Below are 25,595 nucleotides of genomic sequence, written 5' to 3'. Positions count from 1 at the left end.
AGAAAAACTGGATCTATGAGCTGGCTACCACAATAAAAAATCTGAACGTGAAGAAATAAAGCAAAGTTTCTCCTACCCACCAGTTTGGGCAGAGCAACCAGAGTGCTTGTATGCTCCGTGTACGGCACCTCGGGTCATTTTATATAAAGGTCAAATGAGGTGAAGGGAGCCAGCGAGGCCAGAGACCAACTCCTCCAGCATGGGATTCATGGATACCATCACAAAGAGGATGACTTGAGCCTGGTATCTGAGGGAGTTTACAAAATTCTAAATTCTGGTTTAGAAGCAGAGGGCAGCGCATAATAGATGATGATTGTTGAAGGTAGAACAAAAGCCCCCAAAGATACGCATATCCTATCTCTGGAACCTATGAATATATCACGTTACAGGGCAAGGGAAATCATGGAACTATGGCAAGAGTTGCAAATAGAATTAAGGTTGCAAATCAGCTGACTCTAAAATAAGGAGACTATCCTGGATTATTCGGGTGGGCCCTCTGAAATCCTAAGGGTCCTTAATATGGAAGAGGGAAGCAGAAAAGTCAGAAGGAAATGTGATGCCAGACACAGAGGTTGGAGTGGCTCGATGTGAGGACTCACCCTGCCATTGCTGGCTTTGAAGATGATAGGTGGCCATGAGCCAGGAAACTGGAAAAGTAAGGTGGCCTTTAGAAGCTGGAAAAGTAAGGAAACAGATTGTCCCCTCCAGGGCCTCTAGAAAGGAACACAGCCCTACTAACACCTCGATTTTAGCCCAGTGAGGTCAATTTTGCTCTTTTGATCTCTAGAACTATAAGATCATAAATTTGGGTTAAGCCATCAAGGTTGTGATCATTTGTAACAGCAGCATGGAGAACTAATACAATGGGTGATAGGCAAAAACGGGAGTCAGGGATATTTTGCACCAGTGAGCCCAGCTATGGGAAACTAAATGTTGCAGAAACTGGCGAGGTAAAGCCAAATGTGTCAGGGCTTACAGTAGCTTAGTAGTCGGCTCTCTGGTTTACTGGCTTGTTTGTTGGTTAAACTGGATTTGGCCACTCCTTATAATCCAGACCTGTAGAGAAAGGGCAGCACACAATATAGGCAAACTTTCCTAGTCAGTCACCCTGTGGTCTTGAGAACTAATGGTCTCCAGAGCCGCCATTATAGTCACTGCTGGGGAATCTGCAGACTTCCTGACACTGAAAGTATCAGAATTGCTTCTCAGACACATTGTCTGAGTGCCTGTCTTCCTCTTAAAAATTCTCAGAAACTCAGTCTATTTCACTTCCATCCTCAGAGCTGAGAAGAAAAGAAAATACCTCACTATGTGTAAGTGAATAACACAAGGTGATCATATGATCAATGGTAACATTAGATAGCATTTGAGTTTCCCAAGCACATTTCACAGAACGTGAAAAACCTCATTTCTTTTCGTCATTATGATCCCATAAGGTACACACTAATATTATCTTCATCTTACAGACAAAAGGAGTAAAATCCAGAGCGATTAATGAACCTACCCCAAACTACACAGCTAGCAAGTGGTAACCCAGCTCAGACTTACTCCAAAGCCCATGCACCGTCTCCCATGGTCGTAAGTACCACACTACTTCTCCAGAATTAGCTGCAGATTGGGAAGCTCCAGCTTTCTGTAGCTCTCCCAACACCAGGGCAGAGATTTTGACTGAAAATCACTTCCAGTACTAAAATAGCAAACATGGCTCAGAAATCTAACATTTTTTCCACCCTAACTCCCATGCTATATTGGTGCACTAAGTGTCATTCTCTTCTTAGGCTCCTAGTCAAATAGATCCCCCTCTTCCTGGCCTGACTTCCCATCCCCTCTTCGGTACTCCCTCTCAAACCCCATTTGCCATGACTGATGGAGGACAGAAGGAGAAAGGGAATAGGGCAGAGGAAGAGAGGGACTGGGCTAGGCTGATGGAGTGGTAAGCATCCTGAGCCCTGTGTAAGGATAGGTAGCCCTGGTGCCCAGCAGGTCCAGAAGCTGAAGGCTGGGATCCTTTAGTTCAGGGTCAAAACTAGCTCTCAGCTCAAGCCATACCTCAGGCCTTCTCTTCCCTGTATGCCTCCACCCCAGTCCTGCTTGGGATTCCCAAAGCCATCGCACCAGAAGTAAAGAGGTAAGCCATAGCAGAGAACATGAAGAGAAATGAAGAAAAGAGGCAGAGAGATTCAACAGAACGCAGCTCCTGTTCAGTTTCACTTACAATTTCTTGACTGCTTCCCCTGAAAAGCTCCACCATCACCCCCACCCCCGGGCGGTGCCTGCCCTGCTTTATGCCCTTAAGGATTGCATTCTGTCGCCAGCCTACATCAGAGCTCTTCCCCCCTGGGAAAGATAGGTGTCAACCGAGGTACCCAGGCCTTCGTTCCACAAACATCACTGAGCATCACCTGTACGCCAGACAGCGCTCTAGGCAAAGTGATTCAGAGATGAACAAGAAAGATGGTTGCCATCAAGATGAATCTTTCAGGAGCAAGGTCCTATGTAAAGGAATCCAGAAAGCCTTTCCGAAGAGAGTTAACCAGACACTCAGAGCTACCAGGGGGTCTACGCTTTGAAACAGACGGACACATTTGCTTAAACTCTAAAATTCCTTAAGCCTGGCAACTCAGATCCTCCAAGTGTGTGCTTACTCTTTAAGGATGCCGGTTATCACGCAAGGAAGATAACGGTTTCATCTCACATTCAACTCTCATTAGCCGGTAGTGGTTGCCTGGAATCCTGTTTTGAAAAGGACTGTGGAGCCCCCCATCAGGGCTCAAGCAGGAAAAGGGGCTGTGGTAGATGAGCGCTGCCTGCCCCCATATATTTAAGGGATGAGTGAGGACAAATGTGCTACTCATTACTGTCCCAGCCCTAATGCAGATCCTACTGTGGTTTCCATGGTTGTTTCATACCAGTTCACTTCCCAGCTAGGCAACAAGTTCTAGAGAAGGCAGCATTGTGCAGCGGAAGGAGCACTGCAAGCGGAGCAGAGAAGCTTTTCTTTTTCTTCCGGAGCACAGCCTGGCACAATGGAATGAGCACGAGGTGTCCAAAATCAGAGAGGCATGGCTTTGGAGCTGGGCATCCCACTGTTCCACCCATCCTGCACATGGTACAGTGGATTCTTGTTTTTCGTGGTAGTTATGCTCTAAAAAGTCGCTACAAACACTGAATTAGCAAATACTGAACTATAACTCCCAGGGGAAATACAGGGTTAGATTCCTGTGGGCCTCCAGTCATGACATTTTCATCAACCAGTCAATGTACAACTTCATTTTATGTTTGTTTCTGTTTAAAGACAGACAATGTAATATATATTATTGGTTCATTAACACTGACCTCACAGCCAACAGTACTATAACTCCTGCCTAAACAAAGCTTATCGAACACGTATTTTCTCTGTAAGGCACGTCATGGCCTTCTTGTGCTTAGGAGCAAAGACGGCACTTCAACGTTACAACTGGGAGCAACCTGAAATAGTGAAATCACCAACAAACAGCACAAAATCTGAAAAATGTGGCCTTAAATAGACTGCAAAAGGAAAACTTGCTTACGGTGTGGGAGCTGAAACAGAAAAGCCAAGTGTTGCCTTTTTTATGTTAGCTGAACGTGTGCCTGGACGACTCCATTTTTCACCACTCTGCACATGTCTGTGAATACTGGGAAAGCACTCGGGGTATTGATTTGGGGTTACAAATAAATTTCAGGGAGTAGGCAAATTTGCAAATCCAGATGCAGTGAATAACGAAGGTGGGCTGTACTTACCCTCTGTGAGCCTCCGTACTGCTACCTCTCTGACCCGACAGATTAAAGAAGACAAGGTATGTAAAACACTTCACATGATTCCAGCTAGTTCTTCACCCAAATATCTGCATTTTCACCTTTTGTACCTTGTCTGCCATGCTCGATCCTGAGAGATAAGTAAATGGCAAGAAATTTCCAGCTAAATGTGCCATCCCTTGGAGCCTAGACCAAAAACGACTCCCAGCAGCTCAAGCAGAAAAGGAGGTAGTTCGAACTGATACAAAAGGTACTCTCCAGGGGCTCTGAAGGGCAGGGATCAGCCCAGCCAGGACCCCCCAGGATGGGAGAGAGTCAGGAAGGTGAGATGCAGGGCGGTATCTCACGTGGCTGCATCATCTGCCCTCCCTGCTTCTCTCCGAGCATCTCCTTCGCTTCCTGCTTCCCTCGGGAGACCACTTCCCTCTGCTTTCTCTGGCTGGCTTATACCCTTGGCGTTTGGGCTCATATGTGGTTCTGCCTTCCACAGAGCCGATCCCAGCCTGACTTGACACGCTGGGGCACAGCTATAGTCTGTGTCTGTCCAGCACCATTCCCCCGCCCCTGGTAACAGAGGAGGTGACGGTACCTCCGGCTCCAGGGCTGGCCCGTGACCCAGGCCTGGCCATGGACTCTTTCTCCTGAGAATTTGATGCTCTTTTAGTTATTGTCTATCATTCCTGTCATTACTTTGTATATCTTTGTGCCGCCTCGTGGCTTCCGTTCGCTCAGAGCTCTTGCTTAGTCACAGCTTCTGCTTACCGACAACGTCTGAATACTGCCTCTCTCCGTGTCTGTGAGCTTCTGTTTCCACGGATTGTCTTTTCTTGTCTCTCCAGTTCTGATTCCTGTAAGAGAAAAACCATTGACACACTTAATTGCCACTTATTTGGGCAAAACTTCCATGCCAGGACACTCTATAGGCTCATGTCCAGCCTTTCGATCAGCTGCTCCTAGGTAAGGGCCTGCCATTGTCCAATAAGCTGTGAGCAGGGCTGTAGGGGTAGGAAGGTTGCGTATGGTATGGGATGTGGTCACCTACGTTTAAGGATTTAGATCAAGCTGGTTATTCACATACCTATCTTCTTCGAACGCCCCAAGTCCAGCCTATGAAGCACTCCTATTAGTTCTACTCTCAAAATGTATGTATGTATGTATGTATGTATGTATTTTTAAACATATATTTATTAATTTTAGAGAGAGTGCGTGTGGGGGAGGGGCAGAGGGAGTCTCAAGCAGACTCCGTGCTGAGCACAGAGCCTGACATGGGGTTCAATCTCACCACCCTCAGATCATGACTTGGGCTGAAACCAAGAGTCGACCGCACCACCCAGGCACCCCTCAAAATGTATTTAGAATGTAACCATTTCTCACCTTTCCCGCAGCTAGCACTCTGCTCCAAGCCACTTGCATCGCTGCGGGAGCCTGTTAAGAGGTCACCTGCTTCTACACATGGTCTATCCCTCACATGGCAGCCAGAGCGATTCTTTGAACACCTAGTCATTCCTCTGCTTCACACACTGCAACGGCTCCCCATTTCACTCAGAGAAAGACCCAAAGACCTGGCCCCCATTACACTCTCACCTCATCTTTACCACTCCCCGCCTTGCTCACCTCGCTCTAGTCACACTGGCTGCCTTGCTTTTCCTCAGATAGTCCAGGCACGCTCCCACCAGAGGGCCTTTGCTCTGGCTGTCCCATCGGTCTGACGCACACTTCTACCAGACACTGGCCTCACTAACTCCTTTAGATCTTTACTCAAATCTCACCTTCTCCACCAGGCCTGCCTGACCAACCTATTCAGTACTACACCTGGAGTATCAAATGCCGTACTGTCAGTACTGGAGTATTGAACGCTACAGTCCCCACATGTCCCTCCCCTCTTCTCCTGCAGTACTTTTTGTCCCTGTACTTATCACTTTCTAGCATACGATCTAAATGACGCTTATTAGTTGTTGTGTGTCTCCCCCAGCTAGAATGTGAGCTCCACAAAGATAGAGATCTTTGTGTGTTTTGTTCCCTGATGTATACCGGAGGGTTTAGAACAGTGCCACTCCATAAATATTTGCTGAATTGAATTGAATTCCTCGGTGGGGAGCTATACACATGGCAGGTACACTAAGGTTTCCCTATTCAATAGAAAATCTCTCTTTCAGGGAAATTTATAACACTAAGTGCACATATTAGAAAAGAGGAAAAGTCTCAGATCCATATTCTAAGCTCCCACTTAAGAAACTAGAAAAAGAGAAAAAATAAACCCAAAGCAAAAGAAAGTAAATAACAAATAGCAGAAATCAATGATTTTCATTTTTTCAATTTTTGTTAAAGTTTTTATTTAAATTGCAGTTACTTAACATATAGTGTAATATTAGTTTCAGGTATACAGTATAGTGATTCAACACTTCCCTACATCACCGGGTACTCACCAAAACAAGTGCCCTCCTTAACCCCCATTACCTACTTCACCCATTCCCCCACCCACCTTCCCTCTGGTAACCATCTGTTCTCTATAGCTAAGAGTCTGTTTCTTGGTTTGTGTCTCTCTCTTTCTCCTTTTTTCCCTTTGCTTATTTGTTTTGTTTCTTAAATTCCATATAGGAGTGAAATCATATGGTATTTGTCTTTCTCTAACTGACTTATGCTTAATACTCACTAGCTCCATCCATGTCATTGCAAGTGGCAAGACAAATCAATGATTTTTTAAAAAAAATACTACGAACAACTCTACACACATAAATTTGACAACTTAGATGAATGGAGTAATTTGGGGCTCCTGGGTGACTTAGTCGTTAAACATCTGCTTTCAGCTCAGGTCATGATCCCAGGGTCCTGGGATTGAGCCCCACATCCGGCTCCCTGCTCAGCGGGAAGCCTGCTTCTCCCTCTCTCACTCCCCCAGCTTGTGTTTCCTCTCTCACTGTCTCTCTGTCAAATAAATAAATAAAATCTTAAAAAAAAAAAAAGAAATGGAGTAATTCGTTGAAAAACACAAACTAACACAACTCACTCAATATGAAATAGATCATTTGAGTAGCACTATAACTTTTTTTTAAGATTTATTTACGTATTTTAGAGAGAGACAGCACGAGTGGGAGGGGCAGAGAGACAAGGAGAGAGAATCTCAAAAAGACTCCACATTTAGCACAGAGCCCGATGCGGGACTCTCTCCCAGGACCCTGAGATCATGACCTGAGCGGAAACTATGAGTCGGACGCTTAAATGACTGTGCCACCCAGGCGCCTCAGCACTATACCTATTAAGGAAATTCATACCTATCGGGACGGCTAAAGTAAAAAGTTAACAACAGATGCTGGTGAGGATGCAGAGAAACCAGATCATTCGTACATTGTGGGTAGTACTGTAACATGGTACAGCCACTCTGGAAAGCAGTTTGGTAGTTTTATAAAGCACGAAGCATCCAACTACCCTACGACCCAGCCACTGCATTCCTGGGTGCTTAGCCTAGATAAACGGAGACTTCTGTTCACACAAAAATCTGCCCGCGAATGTTCATAGCGGCTTTATTTATAATAGCCAAAAGCTGTAAACAACCCAGATATACTTCAGCAGATGAACGGTTAAACAGATTGCGTATGTCCATTCCATGGAATACTCAACAATAAAAAAAGAACACCTCATTGATACATGCTACATTTGGCATGCTAGGTGAAATTACGCCAAGTGAAAAAATTACTAATTTTGCTAAGTTAAAAAAAGAATTATGCAAAGTGGAAAAAAAGCCAAAAAGGCACATACGGTGTGATTCCACTCATAGACTATTCTTGAAACAACAAAATTATAGAAATGAAGAATAGGGGCGCCTGGGTGGCACAGCGGTTAAGTGTCTGCCTTCGGCTCAGGGCGTGATCCCGGCGTTATGGGATCGAGCCCCACATCAGGCTCCTCTGCTATGAGCCTGCTTCTTCCTCTCCCACTCCCCCTGCTTGTGTTCCCTCTCTCGCTGGCTGTCTCTATCTCTGTCAAATAAATAATAAAATAAAATCTTTAAAAAAAAAAGAAAAAGAAAAAGAAATGAAGAATAAATTGGTAGCTGCCTGGGGTAACAGACCCAGTGGGGGTGAGGAGAATGGGACAGAGTTGCCTTATAAAAGGGCAACATGGGGGTTCTTGTGGTGAAGGAATGTTCTGTACAGTATCAATATCTTGTTGGCGGGGTGTCTGGGTGTCTCAGTTGGTTAAGTGTCTGACTCTTGGTTTCAGCTCAGGTTATAATCTCAGGGTCGTGAGATCAAGCCCTACATCGGGCTCCGCACTGAGCATGGAGCCTGCTTAACATTCTCTCTCTCCCTCTGCCCCTCCCCAGCCCCACCTTCCCTCTCAAAAAAAACCAACAAAATCCTGGTTGTAATAGATACTACAGTTTTGCAAGATGTTACCAGTGGAGGAAACTGGGTGTATTAGTTAGGGCTCCCCAGAGAAACAGAACAGATAGGCTACAGATATAGATGTTGATATTGATATAGATACATAGATACAGGTAGACATAGATACGTAAGAGGAGATTTATTACAGGAATTGGTTCACATGATTATAGAGAAAGTCCCATGAATGTGCACATTTATTTGTATAATCCTGTACATCAGATATAGGAAACCATTTAGAAGAAAAGACACCAAAATAACAGTAGTCATCTCTAAGTAGTAGAATTATGAGCATTTTTTTTCTTTCCTTTCTTTCTTTCTTTTAGTTATGGGCATTTTCTCATTTTTGTATAGTGAATACTTATTATACGTGCAATTTTCAAAGCACACCATATTTTTAGGACATTCTTTAGACCAACCCTTAATCCATGGTTTGAAAACCTGTAACCAATCTCCAAATAATCAGTCATTTCGGTCTTTCATATTATAGAAATCAGTATTTCCCAAAGCAGTCCAGGTAGCTTTAATTATTAGAAATGAGAGCTGTTGAAAGCAAAGGTCTGTACTGCCTGTGCCTTCAGAGGGTTTAAGGCCATGGATTTGGTCCTAGCACAGGTCATTTAACTTGGATCATTCATGGGGGAAAACGGGAAAGATATACCGTCCAATGGCTCACAAGAACCACACGCTACTCAAACATTGGGCACAAGAGACACAAACACGTGAAAGCAAACGTGACACAAATCCGTCTCTGCTCTGCACCCCCTCTCACACTGGACAATTCCTCTTGCTCAAGTGATCAGCAGGGAACATAAACAGATTTTAAAATATGTAGTTGTTATAATCAATAGCCAGAAATGAAAGTGTAAAAAAAACAACCTATTCACAACCAAGATCCCAAATCTCCACTAAACATTTCAATGCCTACCTAACGAAAACTATAAGGAAAACTTCACTTTGATTGACACAGTAAAAGGAAATCAGACTCGATGGAGAGTTAACATTGCTTACAACTGGAGAGACTGAACAAGTGTTAAGGTAACACTTCCCCTTCACAGATTTAATGCAACGCGAATTAATGGAGCATTAAGAGTTTTAGGAATATAAAATACAAAACAGTTGTAAAATGCACCCAAAAGAAGCATACAAAAGTGCTCGTGTTCTGGGAGGAAAAAAGATAATGTTGCAGAACTTCCCTTTCCTGGATTTAAAAACATTGTGATGTCACAGAGCAACAATGATCACAACTCTCGGGCAGCTCAACTCCCAAGTGAAGGGTCTGTTCTGAGTCAGCGAGGTGAAGGGAAACATGGGGGAAGAGGCCCAGGCTGATGACCGGAATGGGCGTCTTGGGAGAGTTTGTTTGTGAGACAAGGTAGCTCAAGCAAAGGAGGCTTATTTTAAGACTATAAGTAATTTCACCTCACTGAGGATGGAAGCAGAATAGGACCTCACTGCATGAAAACTATGAATCAAGGCAACTCTCTCCAGATCTCAGGAGCCCTTCCTAGTGCCTCCGCAATCCCCGCCCTGCACTCCGGCTCTGAGCACTGGCTGGGTGACAGCCCCTCCCACCTACCCCCACAGTTCCAGCACCTGCAGCGATGGCAGCCCTGGAGATGCCCATGCCACCTCTTCACTGTCATTCTCCCAGTCTTAGAGGCACTAGCTGTTGCCTGAAATATACATCTCTGGTTTTCCTAGCTTCCCCCCCCCCCGCTTTTTTTTTTTTTTTTTTTTTTTTGCTTTTCCAGTTTTCCAACAAATTCCCTGAATTAAATCCCTTCTGTTTAACAGCGTTTAACAGCGGTTTCTGTTTTCCCAATTGGACCCTGATTGCTACAGGGCCAGCTCCAGGGCTGAGCTTAGTTTGGTTTTTTTGAGCATTCGAGTGCACAAGTCACAAGCTATTTCTCTTGCAGGCAGATATCCATTTCTGATCCAAAAAAACCACGTCCAGGGCATGGCTATTTTGAGCAGATGGTCTGCCACCCCAAACATTCTGATGCAGCTGAGAATAGGACAGCCCACAAGGTGGTAGAGCTAGGGGTAGGTGGGCAGTATGGAGGTGAGGAGGGTTGATAATTGAGGCAGGGCTACCAAGAGTTGAGCAGTTGCCCAAACACGGAAAGAGCAAAATCTGATATCAGAAATCTAGAAAGAAATCAATGACTGGTAGTCACTGTGGTAACCAACTGGGTCAAACACCAAAGGCAGCTAGAGTTGCAAGTAACAGGTAGAAGATTCCAGGAATAGAACTGAGACAGGCTGGGACAGGAGAAGTGGACATTTCAGAGATGTCAGGGGCAGCTATGCAGAGATGAGCTTACACAGAGAGCTGCACGGTGTCAAGCATAGTCACATAAAGGGACATGAAAGGAATTACCATTTGTCTGAATTTGCCCCCAATGTGACATATTCCCCAACCCACCCCTTCTTCTTATTTTCCTAATAATTGCCTTTTATTTCATGATTGATATTTTTGTTTTCTTCATTTTGTTTGAAGAGTTTCTCCATTTTTAAGCAATGAAGTGATATGTGCTAATTTTAATGTAATATATATTAGAATTTACAGATAAATGACAAGAAAAGTATGAATCTGTAACCCAACCATCCACAGTTAACCTTCCAGACTTTTTTGTCTCCATATTTACATGCATATAGCTATTGTCATATGCATATATTTTAGAGGGAAGAGTCTTATAGTACTAGGGTTTTTTTAAAAAAGTAGACCAATTGGGGGGTAGCTGGGTGGTGCAGTTGGTTAAGCATCCAACTCTTGGTTTCAGCTCAGGTTGTGATCTTGGGGCCAGGGGGTCGTGGGGTTGCGGATCAGCCCGAGTTGGGTTGCACACTCAGCAGGGAGTCTGCTTGGGATTCTCTCTCCCTCTGCCCCTCACAGCCCCCATCTCTCAAATAAATAAATAAATCTTAAAAAAAAAAAAAAGAAGTAGACAATTGACCAAATTAGAAATTGCAGAAATAAATTCAAATCTACATAATACATGAAAAATTTGTTGAAATAAACAAAAAAAAAAATGAATCCCTGTTAAGCCACAGAGGAGAAACTAGGTATCATTTAAAAGAATATAAATATATGACCCATTTACACTATTTGCCACAATAGCTTTGGAGAAGTTGAAATGAAATCGATTTTCATTTGAAGATAAAAATTTCAAAAATTTGTCATAAAACATAGAAGACGATCCAACAATATTCCTTTCCTAAAAAAAAATAAGGTATCAATGTTGGAATATTGAAGCACTTAAGGAAATCATTACTGGCAAGGTCAGTGTGGTTTTTATGCTATAAAACACAAAGCCAACTATTTAGCTAAAAAATGAATTCAAGATAAAGAGCAATGGAATGAGAGACCACTGAAAAGAAATGTCAAATAAAGTTTATTATCTATAATACATAAGGGACTGATAGAAATATGAAAACTCATTACCCGTTTAGGGAAAGATAAATAGCCAAAAGCTATAAATAACAAAAAATACAAAAAGTAAGTAAATACTTAGAAAAATTCTCCACCTCACTAATAATGAAGGAAACTGAATTTAAAACAGTGATGAGGTGACAATTCATTCTACTCTCAAAAATACAAGTGTGAAAAATCCAATGTTAGCATAATAATAGGTAAACAGGCATTTGAACATTTCTTATAGTACTGCAAATTAGGAAAACCTTCCTAAAAAGCAACATGAGAATATACCTGTTAATCCCACTTGGGGGGGGGGGGGGCAGGGAGGAAGATTTTAAAAACTGGGTTTTTTAAAAAAGATTTTTAAAATTTATTCATTTGAGTGAGAGAGAGAGAGCCAGGGAGAGCCAGGGAGAGCCAGGGAGGAGGGGGGGTCAGAGGGTCAGAGGGAGAGGCAGACTCCCTGCTGAGCCAGGAGCCAGCTGAGCCAGAAGCCAGACATGGGGCTCCATCCCAGGACCCCAGGATCATGACCTGAGCTGAAGGCAGATGCTTAACTGACTGAGCCACCCAGGTGCCCCTTAAAAACTGTCTTTTAAATATGCACTACTGGGGCGCCTGGGTGGCTCATGGCTAAGCATCTGCCTTTGGCTCAGGTCATGATCCCAGGGTCATGGGATCCAGCCCCACGTCCGGCTCCTGGCTCAGAGGGGAGTCTGCTTCTCCCTCTCCCCCTGCTCATACTCTCTCTCTCAGACTCTGTATCTCTCTGTGTCAAATGAATAAAATCTTAACAAGTAAATAAATATGCACTACTTATTATTGTGAAAAACTGGATATTAGGCAAATGCCCCAAATAGAGGGATTAAGTCATTATGAAAACGTTGATATATTAATACGGAAGAACACTGAATTGCTAATAAAAATAATTAATCTATGAACAGCGTGTGTTCATGGAAAAGGAAAAACAGAAATTAAAATAGTATGAAAACAACTTTTCGTTAAGACTGTGTAAACATTATTATGTCTATACAACAATAAAGATTTTTTTAAAAAGCAAGCAGAATCTCATAAATGGGGCTTATTTTATGATAAAAGTCTTCTTTGTACTTTGTTGATCTGTTTAGAAATGTTTTGCCTGGATCAGCATAACACCATAAAATATGCAGTTTTCAATGAATTTTTCCGGACAATCAACTATGAAATTTGGCAGGTGATACATCTCACAAATCTCTATCCTAAGTCCAACCCATCCCCATTCCAGAACTCCTCAGAATATCTGAAATTTAGAACAGAAACTCCTACCATTTAGTCATTGTAGTGGATTCTGTGGTAGGCTGCCTCCCTAGATCTCCCATTCCGGACTGAGGCACTCATCCACCCCACCCCCACCCCCACTCCACCACCCCTGTCGCAGGGGAGTTGACTGACAACTCTCAGGAAAGTGTCTCTTCAAGAATTGCCCTCCCAGGTGCCTAGGTGGCTCAGCTGGTTAAGCATCTGCCTTCCGCTCAGGTCATGATCCCAGGGTCCTGGGATGGTCCTTGCTCAGTGGGGAGCCTGCTTCTCCCTCTGCCTGCAGTTCCCCCTGCTTGTGCTCTCTCTCTGTGTCAAATAAACAAACAAACAAACAAACAAATAAATAAATAAATAAAATCTTAAAAAAAAAAGAATTGCCCTCCCGCAACTGAGGAAAGCTGCCTTGCCCAAGGTTGTGCCCCTTCCTTGAGGGCAGCCACTTCTAATGTCTGGCCAACGATGGGGGAGGCGGAGAATAAAGGCTGGACTCCCTTGCCTCAAGGAAACATATGGCCCAGAGCTCCCTAAGGGAGCCTTTGTTGCAACTGCATTCACTGTTCACTTCTCCCTCTGTCCAACCCGCCACCAAGCGATACCAAGCCTGAGCCCCCAGTACAGCACCATTCTTTTGGGAGAGCAACCAGCCACTTGATGACAAGCTGATGACACCAGAACAGGCAGTGATTCGTTTTGACAGGAATGGATATATATATTTGAGGTGTAGGTTTGCCTTTCCTGCCCTCAGGCCTCAGCCAGTATCACTCCCTGAGGGCATGCAGAGTGTTTGATTCACCAACATGGAATCTTGGGTAATATTTTTATTGGACCCAGGAACCCATTTCACTTCAGAGCAGCTGCAGCAGTGGCCCATGACCCTGGGATCCACTCCTATTTCACACCTCGCTACACAGGAGCTGTCAGCTTGACAGTGATGAAATGGCCTTTTGAAGGGGCAACTGAGCTCCCAGTCTGAAGGTGATACCTTTCAAGAAGCGAGTGACATCTGCCGAGATGTTAACGCAAATCAACAGTTATTGTATGGGCCTATGTTCTCAGTAGGCCTAATACATGATTCTGGAATTGAAGGGAAGGAAGTAGGAGTGGCTTTGAGCCCTGCTTACCATCACTCACAGTGACCCACTTGTGGTATTTATGCTTCTTGTCCCAGCAACTCTAAACTCTGTGGGTTTAGGTCCTGGTGATTGACTAAGAAACGCTTTGCCAGTTGTGATGGTAAATGGAGCTGAGAGTGAGGGAAACAAAAATGGGTTATAGAGTAGGGAGATAAATATCAGTTGCAACCTTCAGACGAGGCGCAGTACCAGCTGTAGCTCGTCCTACTAACCTTCCTCTTGTAAGTTTCCCCAGCAGAAGAGACCAACTTGGGTACTGGAGGAGTTCTCAGACCTTACTGCACAAAGTGAGTGGATCCAGTGCAAAGGGTTTGCTGTAACGGATGCTATGGTGTGCCACTCGGATCCTTCTTCCTGGATCAAGGCAATCATTCCCTCAGCCGATGGCTCTCAGATGAGTGTCTCTTCTGACATTGTCCTCAGCCGGAGAGTCACCTTGCCCACATCTAATCGATGTGGTTTTGGAATATAGGTGAGGTTTGGTGGGGTGAGGTCTGGAGCTGATGACCAAGAAGGAATTCTTGAGACATCTTTGGTGCAAAAAGGTGGTTTTATTAAAGCACAGGCACAGGACCCATGGGCAGAAAGGGCGGCTGCACCAGGGTTGTGAGGGGTGGCTGATTATATCCTTGGGAGTTGGAGGAGGTAAGGAGGTAAGGAAAAGAACTTTCATATGCTAAAGAGCATCTACAAGAAGCTAAAGAGGACCTATAAGGTATCAGAGGCCTTGCCATTGTCCAGTTAGGGTTGCTTTCCCCTCCAGCAAGGTATTAACATGAAAATAGTTGCGAGATTCTTGGAAGAATGTCAAACAAATCCCACCCAAGGTGGGGGAGGGGAAGGTTACAGGATGTCAGCTTATGCTTTGTCTTCAGCTAGCCTTCTGCTCCCTCATCACAATGACCGGCTCGTGCCCAGGTATGAAGGCCTAGCCCACTCTGCTCCAAGGCAGGAGGACAGAGTTCCCTACAGGACTGGCTGAGAGGCCCTTCTTGTGACTATGCTGCGTTCAATCCCTCCTTCTACCCAGTCTTATTTCCTTCATTCATCTACTGGTGTTGAATCCCCGGGTGCTCCCCAGTAAACCTCCTGCATGCAAATCTCCACCTCAGAGTTAGTTTCCGGGGAACTTAGTATGCAACAGTTATATCAGGTTTTTTGGGGGGTTTGTTTTGTTTTGTTTTGTTAACAGAAAATACCATCTAACACACAGGCTTTGTGTGGCTATCATACATAGAGATACTAAGAATCCCTGGATGATCTGCATCTGGAAAGCTCATTGACCTTACCAACAACACTGATACTACTGCTTCTCCTTTTGGAGACTTTGTTTTCCTGGGACCCTGTTGCAAGTGCTGAATATGAGAAGCAGCCAAGAAGCCTTCCAGTTCAGCTTCTATCTCATGGTCATTTCTTTTCTTCTTCAGCTCTCTGGTTGTGCCAGGCCATCTTTCCAGAAAGTTTTTCCATCCCATCTTTCCAGAAAGCTATTGGTACCATTAGCTGTCACTTGTCTCCCTCCACCCATAGTCCAATAAGTTCCAGCTGCTGAAGGAGTTGTGGGAATCCCTCCATGTCACCAGGAAGAGAGGAACTTAAATCCCTCTGGTTACTAATCACCATCTTCTTTCTGTTTCTTTCATTTGTCCCCATTGACTTTCTCTCATGATCAGAGAGTTAAGTCACTTCCTTACTCCACTGCATCTTCAAGTTCCTGTGCCCTCTGGGCTTTCAACACCCTTCTATAGGAAATCTCTGTATTACACTTTCAAATTTTATTATTATTACACTTCAAAATTTCTGAATGACAAAGCTATAAATGAGAACTAAGCTCTTTCCTTCCTTCCTTTAGTAAATTTCTTGTGTACCAACACTGAGTCATCTCTTAAGTGAAGCCAGGCATACCTACCCTTACTTAAGGTCATTAAATGTGATATTAGGGACACAACCATTCCTTCTTGCAAATTCCCTAGGGGCCAAAGTTGGCAGCAGATTGCTGGTCTGGCTGAGTCTTGCAGCACATCCCACTGGAACAACAACCCAGAGCTCATGCCCTTGGATGGAGAGCATATTAACAGCATTCTCTTTGTGTAGGAAGACCTCCAAGTTTTGTAAAGGCCCACTATATTTAGTGTAGTAACGTGAAATGTCCCCAACTAGTAGATTTCTATCAACCGGCCAGTCTTCAAAGGCCAACTGGTCCGGGAGGCTGGAAACCACAACCCAGTCCCCCCACCCCCACCCCCACCCCAGTGGCTCCTTTAAGACATCAAGCCCTCTTGGGCACTTCTAAATCAAGAGCCACATAAAACTGGACCCTCTCCATCCTCACATTGTTGTTCACCTTAGTTCTCAAGCCAGGACACACTTCTCAATCTTTCTACAACCTCCAGGTTTCTGACCTGAGAATTCCTTCTCCCCTATACAGCTTCGCCTCTCCCTCAGGGCAGTTTGGGGTGCAGAGGGAACTACTGGCTCCTCTTCAGCACATTATCTCAAAGTACAGTCTTTTCAAATGGAGAAATATGTAGAGAAGGTAGATATGTAGAAAAGACTGTGACTTTAAGTACATTACTCCTCATTTCAGAACCCTTCTTGTTTCTTGCTCATCTTTCGTACCTAACCACAGGCACCACTTCTCTGACTTTAAATTCCAGCTTTTGTTTTGATCCTGAATCAGAACTCAGGCTCCCTCACACTGGGACAAATCAAAGAAGGCGGAAAGAAGTAAGATAAATTGAACCACAGAACCCTGGAATACTCTGAAATGTAAGGCATCAGATGCCCCTGAAGATTGGTGTGTGGGGTAGAAAGAAAAGATTGCTTAAAAGTCTTTACAATGACCAGTTAAATGCCCATATCTTCCCAACAGCACAGCCAAGCGACTACCCTTCCACCACTCTAGGAGAGGCCAGGAGGTTCATTCTTTTGAGAGGTTGGGTCAAACGCTCTAGGCTTGGTGCACCAGGGACGGGGGAGGGGGGATGTTAAATGAAAGTCTCTACAAGGAATGATGAACTCCCCTCACCCCACCCTCCAGCCCCTTTCCCCTGATAAGCTCCTAGAGGGCTAGAAGGCAAGTTTATAAATTCCTATGCAAAAAAATTTCTCTGACTCACTGACTGACCAGCCTAAGAGAAAAGATCTTCGCATAACAACATTTGGAGCCCCCCCCCCCCAAGAAAGAAATGTGAAACTACTGTGAAGCCCAACAGCCAACATGCTCTGCCCATTCACAGGGGGCGTTTAAGTGTCTCACTCTTTAATATGAATAGACAGCCATTCGTGGGAAGTCACTAATGTGAAATTCACACAGAAAAGAGTTCAGAGGGAGGTGACAATGTAGGAAATAAAAGAAAACTTCAACCGCTAAAATTAATGTCCTTAGATGAGAGAAAATACTGCATTCATGGAGTATTTAAACAGCAAGAACAAGATGCCGTTTAAAAACAAAGCAAATCAAAACCAGGAATGGAGGAAGGGGACAGTCAGAGAACCAGATAAAGCTTTAAAAAATAATAATATGATAGCAGAAATTTAAAAATTCAGAAATAACGGTTCTGAAACTGGAGGAGTAATCGTATTAAAAGTCACAGTCTTTGTCTACCTTCTCTTCTACCGAATTAGTTAAGAAATCTCCCAGAAAAAAGTTAAGAAAATCTCCCAGAAGAATATATTTGCAAATGACACTACAGATAAAGGACTGGTATCCAAGATCTACAAAGAACTTCTCAAACTCAATACACGAGAAACAAATAAACAAATCAAAAAATGGGCAGAAGATATGAACAGACACTTTTCCAATGAAGACATACAAATGGCTAACAGACACATGAAAAAATGTTCAAAATCATTAGCCATCAAGGAAATTCAGATCAAAACCACACTGAGATACCACCTTACACCAGTTAGAATGGCAAAAATAGACAAGGCAAGAAACAACAATTGTTGGAGAGGATGTGGAGAAAGGGGATCCCTCCTACATTGTTGGTGGGAATGCAAGTTGGTACAGCCACTCTGGAAAACCGTGTGGAGGTCCCTTAAAAAGTTAAAAATTGAGCTACCCTATGACCCAGCCATTGCACTACTGGGTGTTTACCCCAAAGATACAGACGTAGTGAAGAGAAGGGCCATATGCACCCCAATGTTCATAGCAGCAATGTCCACAATAGCTAAATCGTGGAAGGAGCCGAGATGTCCTGCAACAGATGACTGGATTAAGAAGTTGTGGTCCATATATACAATGGAATATTACTCAGCAATCAGAAAGAATGAGTTCTCAACATTTGCTACAACATGGACAGCACTGGAGGAGATAATGCTTAGTGAAATAAGTCAAGCAGAGAAAGACAACTATCATATGATTTCTCTCATCTATGGAACATAAGAACTAGAATGATCAGTAGGGGAAGAAAGGGATAAAGAAAGGGGGGGTAATCAGAAGGGGGAATGAAACATGAGAGACTATGGACTATGAGAAACAAACTGAGGGCTACAGAGGGGAGGGGGGTGGGGGAATGGGATAGACCGGTGATGGGTAGTAAGGAGGGCACATATTGCATGGTGCACTGGGTGTTATACACAACTAATGAATCATCGAGCCTTACATCGAAAACCGGGGATGTACTGTATGGTGACTAACATAATATAATAAAAAATCATTATTAATAAAAAAAAAAAAAAAGAAAATCTCCCAGAAAAAAAATAAAGGAAAGATATGAAGAACATTACATCAGTTCAAGTGACCCAACAACTAAATCAAGAGTTCTAGAAACAGGGGCGCCTGGGTGGCACAGCGGTTAAGAGTCAGCCTTTGGCTCAGGGCGTGATCCTGGCGTTATGGGATCGAGCGCCACATCAGGCTCCTCTGCTGGGAGCCTGCTTCTTCCTCTCCCACTCCCCCTGCTTGTGTTCCCTCTCTCGCTGGCTATCTCTCTCTGTCAAATAAATAAATAAAATCTTTAAAAAAAAAAAAAAGAGTTCTAGAAACAGGGCACCTGGGTGGCTCAGTCAAGTAAGCATCTGCCTTAGGCTCAGGTCATGATCCCAGGGTCCTGGGATCAAGCCCCCATAGGGCTCCTTGCTCAGTGGAGAGCCTGCTTCTCCCTCTCCCACTCCCCCTGCTTGTATTCTCTCACGCGCGCTCTCTCTCTCTCTCTCTCTCTCTCTCTGTCTTACAAATAAATAAATAAAACCTTTAAAAAATGTTAAAAAAAAAAAGAGTTCTAAAAAGGGTGAAAGGGTGATAAGAGAAAATGGTGGGGAGGGGATGACGAAAATAAGAATATACATTTAAAAAAAGAATATAAGTGATAATTTCTCAAAACTGAAGGAAATGTGTTTTCAGATTGAAAGAGCCCATTGCATTGAGTTCATTCCACACAGTGTATGAAAAGAGACCCTGTTCCAAGGTGCATCAACGTGAAATGTCAGAACATTTGGGAGAAAGGGAAGATCTCAAAACGTTCCAGAGAGGAGGAAAAAACCTTGGGAGGCATTAGCGTCTCAATAGCAAGGTGGGAAGCTAGAGAACAAAGAAGCAATGCCTTTAAAATTCCGAGTGAAAATCATTTCCAACCTGTAATCCTACACCCAGACTCTCATTCAAGGGTACTGATAATACAAAGGCATTTTCAGACATGTGAGGTCTCAAAAACAGTTACCTTTCATGATCTTTTTCTGGGGAAGCTTTGCAGGATGAGCTCCACCAAACCAAGTGCGTAAAACCAAAAGGAAAAAATGAGATCTGGCAAACAACGGATCCAACAAAAGAGAGATGCAGGAGAAATTCCTAAAATGATGTAAAAGGGAAATCTTAGGATGACAGCTGGACAGCTGGCCTAGAGAGCAACAGGTTTAGACTAAGCTGGATGATGGAAAGTTCCAGAAGAGAAGTCTGTGAGGGAAAAAAAACACACAAAACTGATGGAGTGAGAGATTTATAATTCTGTCAGAAGACTTGGGCAGAAATTAATGATTGTATGAAACTGAAGTTTAAAAAAGACAATTAGTAACCTAAGGGAAAACAAAATTATTACATAAGATACAAAGTGAACAGGTCACTTGTGAACAGTATTTCCATAGGCATAATAATGCAAACACTGCAAGTGAGTTTAACCAAAATTGTGGTATAATCATAATGGAAGGATGGTTGTAGGTGAAGGGTGTATGTTGTGGAGGGTGGGTATAAGAAAACAAAATCCTACCCTCTGTAATAGGAAATCAGGAGATAATGCCTAAACCGAAAAGTCAGGGGAAAAAATAACAATAAGCACCACAAGAAATAGCTAAAAGATGTGAATATAGTTGGCTCTGTGGAGCAGAAATCACAGGTGGGGAGGAGTGGGCAAAGGGACGGCCATTTTGTTTTGCTGCAATTGTTAGAAGCTTTGTATTTGATTTTATATGCTATGTGCTTCTATATTTTGATTATTAAAAAGACTAAAGAAAAAAGTGAGTGAGGAAATAAGGAAGAAAAGAAAATTTTTTATAAAAAAACAAGAAGTCAGAAGTAATATTAGATCTAGTACACATCATTGCTAAAGATAGGCTGAAAATTTGGTTCTGAGCTTTTCAGCAGACAGCACAAAGTGGGAAATGTAATCATTTATACAGTTTCACCACGTCCAAGAGATAAAAACAAACCACTTACTCAGGAGAAATACAACTATTCCTGGTACTGAGATCTTTTTTTTTTTTTTTTAAGGTTTTATTTATTTATTTGACAGAGAGCACAAGCAGGGGGAGAGGCAGGCAGAGGGAGAAGGAGAAGCAGTCTCCCTGTTGAGCAAGGAGCCCAATGGGGGGCTCAATCCCAGGACCCTGAGGTCATGATGTGAGTGGAAGGCAGACGTCCAACCGCCTGAGCCACCCAGGCACCCCCCGGGACCGAGATGGGAGAGACATTTGTCCCATCTGTCCTCCTAAAGAGGACATCATGTGACATAGTGAACCACAACCTCATCATCTTGCCTCCAGTAACTGCAACTGTAAGTTTCATTAAGCTGTTTCTTATGATGTTTCTTGATGTAGGTTGATGACAAAATGCCAGGGCAGACTCCAATAAAAGCAATTCTGTGAAGAGATAAAAATCTGTTCACTTCGGAGAGGTAGTGAAAAATGGTGGCTCGTGCGTGGGCCTGAGTTCCAAATCTGTCTCTGAAGAAAGTTACTCAACTACTCTGTACTCAGTTTTCTCATCTATAAAATAGGCCTAAATATCATCATTTTGTAGGATTCTGTGAGGATTAAATATGTTTATGCTTATGAAGCACTTACAGTGATGCCTGGCATATATATAAGCACTCAAAGAAAAAGATAGCTATTATTCAGAGAAATGTTTTTTAAAAATGGATCACATAGGATAAGACTATACTAAGCAAAATACCAAGATATTGGTGAAGGGATAGATACGTTGATTAATGGAATAGTATACAGAAATAGATCCACACAAGTATAGGCGATTGATTTTTTCTTTTAAAGGTTTTATTTATTTATTTCAGTCAGCAAGAAAGAGAGAGAGAAAAAAAAACGAGCAGAGGTGGGGGGGTGGGGGGTGCAGAGGCAGAGGGAGAAGCAGGCTCCCCGAGGAGCAGAGAGCTGGATGTGGGACTCAATTCCAGGACTCCGGGATCATGACCTGAGCCGAACACAGACATTTAACTGACTGAGCCACCCAGGTGCACATAGTCAACTCATTTTTGACAAAAATACAAAATATTTAATGGAGGAAAGATAGTCTTTTCAACAAATGGTGCTAGAGCAATTGGATATCCATAGTCAAAGAAATGAACTTTAATGTAAACTTCACACCTTATACAAAAATTAACTCAAAATGGATCATAGATTTAAATATAATATGTCAAACTATACAACTTTTAGATAAAAACAAAGGAGAAAATCTGCAGAACCTAAGGCTAGGTGAAGATTTCTTAGATATGATAGTCGAAGCATACTCAGTAAGAGAAAATGTGACAAGCTGGACTTCATCAACTTAAAAATGTTTGCTCTGCTCTATTAAGAGCAAACCTGTTGGGGCACCTGGGCGGCACAGTTGGTTAAGTGATGGACTCTTGGTATCAGCTCGGGGTCATAAGATCAAGCCCTGCATTGGACCCTGTGGTCAGTGCAGAGTCTGCTTAGAGTTTCTTGCTCCCTCCCCCCAACCCTGGGGGCGCACGCTCTCTCTCACTCTCAAATAAATAAATAAATCTTAAAAACAAAACAAAACAAAGAGCAAACCTGTTAAAAAGACCCTGTTAAAAGGATGAAAGGGGGCGCCTGGGTGGCTCAGTCGTTAAGCGTCTGCCTTTGGCTCAGGGCGTGATCCCGGGGTCCTGGGATCGAGCCCCGCATCAGGCTCCTCCACTGGTAGCCTGCTTCTTCCTCTCCCATTCCCCCTGCTTGTGTTCCCTCTCTGGCTGGCTGTCTCTCTGTCAAATAAATAAATAAAATCTTTAAAAAAAAAAAAAAAGGATGAAAGGACAAGACACAGATTGGGAGAAAGTAGTTACAAACCAAAAAGTATTGCAGAAAGTCCTGCAAACCAAACTTCTGTAAAGGACCATAAAGAACCCTCAAAAATCAACAGTAAGAAAACAATCTAATTAGAAAATGGGCAAAAGAAATGAAAAGACATTCTGGAAAGATGACATACAGTGGCAAATAAAAATATATTCAACATCATTAGCCATTAGAGGAATGCAAGGGGCGCCTGGGTGGCGCAGTCATTAAGCGTCTGCCTTCAGCTCAGGGCCTGATGCCAGCATTCTGGGATCGAGCCCCAAATCAGGCTTCTCTGCTAGAAGCCTGCTTCTTCCTCTCCCACTCCCCCTGCTTGTGTTCCCTCTCTCACTGGCTGTCTCTGTCAGATAAATAAATAAAATCTTAAAAAAAAAAAAAAAGAGGAATGCAAATTAAAACCACGATGAGATTTCACTATACATCTATGAGAATGGCTAAAATAAAATACAGAGACAGAACCAAGTGCTGACGGCGAAATTGGCTCTATCACATATTGCTGGTTGTAATGTAAAACAGTATAACTACTCTGCAACATAATTTGGCGATTTCTTAAAAAAACTGAACATACACTTATCACGTGACCCAGCAATCAAAACTCCTGACCCAGCAATCAATACACACACATAAACACACACACACACACACACACACACACACACACACACAAGTATATATAAAACTGTGAAATCTGAATCTGAATAAAGTCTATTGACTGTACCAAGGACAATTTCCTGGGTTTGATATTATATTATTGTCGTAACCACTGGGGAAACTGGGTGCAGAATACACTAGACCTCCCTGTATTGTGTTTGCAATTTCCTGTGAATCTATAATTATTTCAAACTAAAGTTAAAAAGGAAAAACAAACGCTGTGAAAAAAAAGTTACGTAAATCTTATCAATTTGGGGATTAACGTTATCTTTATTTAGCAAGCTCTTTATAGATTGTATAAAATGATCATTTAAATAGTGGAAGTGTTGGTAGAAATTGTAAAAATTCATCTAAAAATAGTGCTTCTTTCAAAATACAGTGAAGGCAGGGGCGTCTGGGTGGCTCAGTCGTTAAGCAGCTGCCTCCGGCTCAGGGCGTGATCCGGGCGTTATGGGATCGAGCCCCGCATCAGGCTGGTCCGCTGGGAGCCTGCTTCTTCCTCTCCCACTTCCCCTGCTTGTGTTCCCTCTCTCTCTGGCTGTCTCTGTGTCAAATAAATAAATAAAATCTTAAAAAAAAAAAAAATACAGTGAAGGCAAAGAGCCCTGGGGAGGCAGGGTGCTTCCGTAGGTGCTCATTGTTTCAGGAAGGCAAGTAGCATATTTCTAAGAGTCGTTACCAAGTGGCACTTCTTACCCTAGCCCCATGTCTGGCCCTCAGCTTTTCAGCTCAAAAACCTAATTTTCTTGCAGATTGAGCATGGGTTCTCCATTAACGGAGCTCACAAGACTGATGTGCTATGAATGACAATCTCAGCCACACTCAGGTGTGCCAGAAAAACCAAATTTCTCTCTGTTCTTTAAATCAACTCACTTTGAACTCCAAACCCCCATCCGATAAGCTGGAGGAAATTCAACCTAAGTAATTTTTTGGAAAGGCATCATTGGTCTGGGGACTGCACAGACACCCGCTATTGTACTCTGAAGGGTATTCCCCAAAATGGTGACTGTGGCTTCTGTGATAACTTGGGACTCAGTAACTGTCTTCAGTGCCTGGAAGGCAGCCTCCCTGCGAACTCCATGCAGCCTTTTTCCCCTGAGGTCTTGCACCTTCTCAGGCTCTGAAACTCCCCCTCCCCTGCCTCAGGGAAACTCCTAGAGAAGCCACTTACTTCTCTAATATCCTTTCTCTCCCGGTCCTCCAAGGACACCCAGCATCATCTGATCAATCAGGTTAGCTTTTCCAGATGGTGGGAAAATCCACTAGCTTGAAGCTGCTTTTATTTTTGGTCCTGCCAAAATACCCACGGTAATTACAAAGCCTCACCAACTTCTGAAATGTGGGGAAAAATATAGGGAGAACAAAATAAAATTAATATTTTAACAATTCATTCTGCCAAAACTACATTGGACCAGAAAAGCCCTTTAATTAATTTGCAATAAGCAATAAATATCACAGCAACAGTTCACATTCACGTGGCTAGCCCATTCTGCTCCTTTTTTTAAAAAAAAGATTTACTTATTTATTTGAGACAGAGCGAGCTCAAGGGAGAGCAGGATGGGAAGGCGGGGCACAGAGTAAGAGGGAGAAGCAGACTTCCCGCTAAGCAGGGAGTCTGACAAGGGGCTGAATCCCAGGGCCCCAGGATCATGACCTGAGCGAGACAGAGTTGCTTAGCTGATTAAGCTATCCAGATGCCCCATTCTGCTCTCTTTAACATAGATATTCAAGATTCTTTTTTTTTTTATATATTCAAGATTCTAGTTAGATTGTTGCTTGATGAGCCTAGAATCAGAACAGGGAAATTAGAACAACTGAACATTTAAAGGGGTCAGGCTGAATGAATGAATGAATGAATGAATGAATGAATGAACGAACGAACAAACAAACAAACAAATAAATAAATAAGAGGGTCAGACTGTTTTAGTCTGATGTATCAATTCCACGGTAGGGATACTGACATCATGCTAAGGGAGTTGGAAACACTGGAAGTTCATTGGCTATAGTCCCCTGGGTCCATGTTCACTTTGAGAATGTCCTTGCCAGCAGAGTTGCAATATTCAGAGGCATTTGGAAAGGACTCTCCCAGGAGAGCACTTGGATGAACACCACCACCATTTGTCCTAGAGACTGTCCTTTTTCTATGCTTCCACAACTGATCAGCTCTTTCATCAAATAACAGGCCAGTCCTGCTGGCTTAGGATTCATGTCTCTTTGGGATGATTTTGCATAGATCTCTTCCAATCAGTTGCACAGGGACTTTAGTTCAATCTAAAGCCATATAATTTCTTTGTTCTTGGGTTACTCTTCCTGTTCCTGCCACATCCTGATAACGGTATATACAAAACTAATTATATTAGATCTTCAATGTGGGATAAACACAGAAGCATCCAAAAGAATTCTCTT

General features: G+C 43.1%; 1 long non-coding RNA gene across 1 annotated transcript in view; it reads right to left on the bottom strand.

The window, feature by feature from the left end:
- Positions 1-3,767: 3,767 nt before the first annotated feature.
- The window catches only part of LOC123791635 (uncharacterized), a 47,470-nt gene continuing 25,642 nt past the window's right edge, over positions 3,768-25,595 (bottom strand). The window contains exons 3-4 of the long non-coding RNA XR_006779468.2: positions 4,540-4,625; positions 3,768-3,907 (exon numbers count right to left, since the gene is read on the bottom strand). This is a non-coding gene — a long non-coding RNA (uncharacterized LOC123791635). The remainder of the gene's footprint in view (positions 3,908-4,539; positions 4,626-25,595) is intronic.

The sequence above is a fragment of the Ursus americanus genome, chromosome 24 (genome assembly GCF_024610735.1).
Source record: "Ursus americanus isolate L20-20 chromosome 24, mUrsAme1.1.p, whole genome shotgun sequence".
NCBI classification, from domain to species: domain Eukaryota; kingdom Metazoa; phylum Chordata; class Mammalia; order Carnivora; family Ursidae; genus Ursus; species Ursus americanus.
Note: the sequence above shows the minus strand (reverse complement) of the source record. Positions and strands in the feature narration are given on the sequence as shown.